Here is a 5,637-nt window from a genome sequence, read left to right on the forward strand (position 1 = left end):
AGTGTTGTAAAGTGTTTTGGTGAAGTGTGAAGTGTTTTGGTAGAAATATATAAAGAAAAAATATCCTCACATAGACATTTAGTTGAAAAAAGAAGTGCTTTAAGTAGCATTTGGAGGTAATCATCCTAGTTTTCTTTGATGTCACACCAAAAATTGACAAATGGTCATTTCTTTTTTTTTTCTTCCCCTTTTTGCATAGAGCTGGTTGGCCTAGCAGGTTCTTTATGCAGTTTGGTATACCTGGTGACACCAAGATAAGACAAGTGAAGCTCCATTGTGGATGCCTCCCTCCCCCTCCCCCTCCCCTGAATCCTGATCCAGTGGCTGCCCAAGACTGACGCGGGTTGGGGTAGGTAGTGTGCTTGTTCATAGGAAAGCTGTTCTGGTTGGCCCAGCAGATGGGAAAGGGAGAAGGTGTCACTTCGGAATGACATCCTTGTCCTCCTACATATGGTTTTTACCCACTTTTTGAGAATTATGTTTCACAGAGAGACCCCTGGCCAGAGCATATTTAAATTCTTTGGTCATGTTTTGTACATCTTCACGCAAAAATCCTCCACCATAGTCCTGGAGTAAGGCAGCACCACTGGGGGTGTCTAGTCTGCAACTGGTCTTTGGGTTTGGTGTAAGTCCTCACTAGTTTCAGATAGTCCCAGATCCTTTCCAAAAGGCCATCAAGATTCCAGCAGTGATGGGCAGAGATGGGTATCCAGAGAGGTAGCTTACAGATGACGTCCAATTCCTCAATGGCAATCTGACCCATCTTATTTAACACATAGATACAGAGGAAATAAACTCTTTCCTTCTACCATGTCAATGAGTTCATCTTCTGTGATCTCACTACAAAGTGTCACATTGTTATAACAAGTTTTGTATTCACAGTCAGAAGGTTCTTTGCAGTTTCCGCATCCAGTTCACTCTGAGTGCAAGTGGCCATGAAATTAATGCCTCCCTTATCCTTTCTCTTAAAGCTAATGTTAGTGGGTTGCTGTTTAAGTGAGTGTCAAAGCTTCCAGCCCTTTTCCAATTACCTCCTTATGTCCCAGGGGTTTCAGGACATCCAGCACAATCAGGATCAAGATGCACATTTGGGCCATGCAGTGATTCGACAGCCTCTGCTTTTCCTGTTCTCAGCGCCATCAGTGATACCTGGGAGATCCAGACACTGGATCTTGGCACCTTCACATCTGATGACCAACCACAACAGTCAGAGTAGAACACATAGGTTGCCACCTCGGAATATACTCCTGCCAGTTTATCAAGCCGCGTTGACTTCCCAACAGATGGGAAAGCCACAAACCCAATTGGTACATCACCTGTCTTGGTTGCTTTCTCCTGCCAACCATCATCTCCACTTTTGGAGTTAAGCTTGGCAAGATGAGCCTTAAGCAGCCCTACATGACGTGCTGTGGCCTTTTTCTTTGAAGTACCTGCCATCTTGACTTCAACCTCTGGTAGCTTAGCTAAGGGGCTGCTCATGGTGGCGAGTCCCTGGGGGCTCAGTGGCCTCCACACTGTCTCACATCACACACCAGCAGGCTGGCCATCGCCACCAGGGTGCTACTGAAGCAGTAATTTCTTAAAGGTTAGTTGCAAAGTAGACACTGAACCTTATCAGTGAATTTTCTGTACTGTGTTGCATTAAAGCATGCACTTTGGACTCTCATGCACTTTGAGTGAATCATTTACCCATGAATTATTTTGTAACATCTTTCATTTTTTAATTTGGAAAATATTGGCTCACTGAGTTATTCAGATCTTTCACATGTTGACACATCTCACTAAACATTATTTAAAAAGCACATGTTAATAATCACTATTGATGTGACAAAAAATATGTTAAAGCTTTCCAAAATTCTGTTTTTGTTTGGAAGCTGGACTTTTATCATCATTCATGAATACTGTATTAGTTGTCAAAGTGACCAGCTCCCCTTATAAGGTTTCTGTTAAAAAAAGCAAGTAACTCAACTTGCAACTCAAACAACTGCATGATAATTTTCCTTGTTTATTTCATAAAAGGAAAGTGGTGTAATGTGAACTTTTGAAAAGTTGGCATACGTGTAATCCCCCTGCCCCTCATGAGGACAAAAGATATGAGCAAGCATGTATCTTACAGAAGATCAAATATGAATGACCAATAACTAAATAACTATTAAACCTCGCTAAGTAATCAGGGAAAAAAGATATTTCATACCCATCAGATTAACAAAATGTAAAAAGTGTTATAATGCCAAGTGTTGGTGAGATAGTGAAGCAGAAAGTGCTGGTTGGAGTGTAAATTGGTTCAACCAGTTTGGAGAGTAAATTGGCAATAAATAGAAAAAGTGAATAAACAGGGCCTCCCTGGTGGCACAAGGGGTTAAGACGCGGCACTGTGAAGCTATCCGCAGCCACTGCAGCATGAGTTTGATCCCCAGCCAGGGAGATAACCCACATGGCGCAGCAGACTGTCTAGGCCACTGCTAGCCTGTCTAGCCCACTGCTCCCCTCAGAAGTTTATTTCAGTATATCCGCCTGTTCTGTTCCCCACTCTGTCTCTGGTAAATCCTCTCACCCCCCACTTTTTAAATAATGTTTTTTTTGATAATGTTTCTATTACCTCAGTTCTTTTATGCATAAATAAATAAATCTTTTAAAAAAGTGAATAAACATTTACTTTGGAGATATGGCCTAGGAAAATTTTTGCATGTGTGCACAAAGATATATTCACAGTAGGGATGTTAACATAGCATAATATTATAGGTTAAATGTCTACTGACAGAAAATTTGTGACTAGACTGTGGTATAGCCATGCAATGCAATACTATACAACAGTGAAAGTTAATGAGTCAGAGCCACATATATCAATGTGGACAAATCTCAGACATAAAATGTTGAGAGAAAAAAGCAACTTTCCTAAAAATATACATAGCATGATAAGATTTACATAAAAGTTTAAAAAAGCACATTATGTATATTACATATTGTTTATGCATACACACATATGTCATAAATATGTATATAGAAATACCTGGAAATGATAAACACCAGATTCCCTCATGGAGGGGGATGGAAGGAGGATACAACTGGGAGGGCACAGGAGAGGAATTTGATTTTATTTCTAATGTTTCATTTCTTAAATTAGTCAATGGGTAGAAAAGCATTTGCTACATTATTTTTTCACATGACTTTGCATAGTTTATAATAAAAAACTAAGGGCAAATGTTTTAGTGTATATATATATGTGTATATATATATATATACATACACATAAAGAACTACATATATTAAGAACTATTTCTCCCCCCATATTCAGAATATTGAATTTTAATAAGTTGGGTTGCTTTAAAGTATAGTTTTAGACAAAATAACACAAAAACTCATTCTCGCTGTTTCACATTATATGCCTTCTGGGTTAAAATAATGCAATGCAGAATCCCATTTATGTCATATGAGGTCAAGGGAAGAAAAAAATACTGATACCTGGAAAATAGCATGGAGAAACAGACTCGTGTGCACACGGTTTATTTGTTCAGGCTTGTAGCAAGGAGTCAGGGAAACATGAAAATACCTTGGTCATAAATTGTCATGTGAAAGACAAAGAGAAACTCTGGAATATTATGAAACTATAAATTACTTCTGCTGAAAGGGTAGAATTTGCAGTATCCCCTTAACCGAGGTTTCACCTCCCCACTTTTGACAGAATAACTCCTGTTCTTTGGAGGAAAAACACATGAAATAAATGTAAAACCCGAGAGGGAAATCATCTAATATGTACACCACCTGCCTAATAAAATGAGAATAAATTTGACTCTTTGGCTAAGTAGATTTGCTTATGTTTTAACTTGGTTAGAGGCGCACGCCATCTAAATTACATATATATTTTTATTTCAAAAACTCAGCATGAAGGGACAAAAAATAATTCCATAATGTTTAAATGGTTTGCCTCAAAGCAGGCATTGTACAATAGAATTCCTATTTCTAACATAAGCCACAATCAGCCCTTGGTTAACAGGAAGCCACGTCCATTTATTAATAATGCTAATGAGATTCTGAAACATCACAGCGTTGTCTCCAGCTCAGTTTTGGGATCTCAAACTTGTGCTGAGGATGGGAAGACACAAACACTTTTCCTCCAGAGACAGCCAGCAGTTTAGTGACTGAGCTAATAGCTGCAGGTACCAAACAATGACTTCTCAAAAGTAAACATCTCTACTCTTAAAACTCTCTTTCTCCCAAATCCTATAAGGTGGCAGACCTCATGAAGAGCTACCTGCAAAATCCTCCCTTTGAAGAAATACACAAATGAGTCAATCTCCCGTTAAAGGATTTGCTAAAAACAAAGATCCAGGAAGCCACGTAAAAATGATTTGTGAGGCTGCTTGATGCCTGACATTTTTTTAAAGACCCTTTCTATGCCCCCATTTCAAAAAAAAAAAAAAAAAAGGCATCTGCAAGCAAATTGACTGCTATTTAAGGCTAAATGTTGGTCTCAGATGTGTATTTGAGGCGTCTATTCAATCTGGAGTTTACTATAGCCAAGATCTAAACCATAAAAATGGAGTTGGAAATGAAAACATGGAGAACTTTAACTAGAGTCAGAGCCAGATCCCTGTCCTGCTCCTCCAGTTATCAGTAGTTACTGCCAAATGGACCAGAGGGAGCTGCAGAGTGAGTCCCCCTTCCCTGGCCACGGGGACTCTCGTGGACTGAACGCCATGTTACTTGGAGCTCTTGGGTTTTGCAGTTTTGTTGGTACGATATGAAGCTAGTTGAAAAACTCAGTGTGTATTGCTTTGGCCCTACCTCATTCATTATTTTGGATGGTAGAGACGGAAATAGATTTTCCAATATTCTGTATTCTGCACGAGAGAATGACCAGTTTTGGGGTCTCAAACTGATCCTTTCTTTTGATTATTGGGAAGAAAAAATTATAAGAAAATGAATTCAATAAGCATTTACTATGAATAATAGCTATCATTTTTGAGGACCAACAAGTTAGCCGCTCTCTGAGGGCTTTCCGGACATTGAATCTTGTGATTCTCCCATCATTCATAATGATTTCTAACGATATGACTATGATCCGTGTTTTATGAACAAGGAAATTGAGGCTTCAAGAAATTAAATCATCTGATCCAGGTCACACATTTACTAAGTGGCAAATTTGGGATTTGAATCCACATCTAGCCTAACATTACAGCCCTTTCAAGAAACTGTAATGCTGCTTCAGAGCTATTTGGTATATGAAATACTAAAGATACTCTGAGAGTGAGAAATACTTGGATACGTTGAAACACACTGTGTTTCCCGGAACAGTGTCCTATAATGGTAGGTACCAAAACCTCCATTGTGTAGAGGGAATACTAAAGTATGAAGCGGTTAGTTATTTAATCTAACATTACACTGTAAGGAAGAGCTGTGGTCTAGACTTGACCCTCTGACTTGACTGCTCTGAGAAAGTTATAAAATACTCCTTTTATTCTACTCCAGTGTTTGATCTGACAGCAATAGTTTACAAAACCTCCTTTGTTTCCAAACAATGTTAAACGACAGAAGGGGGGAAATTTCAGCTTTTCCCCCCCAAAGTCATGCACAAATAAGTTGACTAAAGATACAAAAAAGAAATAAATGTATGAGATCTTTTTGGAATCCATTCAT

At 38.9% G+C, this 5,637-nt stretch overlaps 1 pseudogene; it reads right to left on the minus strand.

Annotated features, from left to right (window-relative positions):
* Positions 1 to 417: 417 nt before the first annotated feature.
* LOC119231545 (developmentally-regulated GTP-binding protein 1-like) lies at positions 418 to 1,479 on the minus strand (annotated as a pseudogene).
* Positions 1,480 to 5,637: the final 4,158 nt, after the last annotated feature.

This window comes from Talpa occidentalis, unplaced genomic scaffold (assembly GCF_014898055.3).
Source record: "Talpa occidentalis isolate TD23 unplaced genomic scaffold, MPIMG_talOcc4v2.1 talOcc4.7, whole genome shotgun sequence".
Lineage (NCBI taxonomy): Eukaryota > Metazoa > Chordata > Mammalia > Eulipotyphla > Talpidae > Talpa > Talpa occidentalis.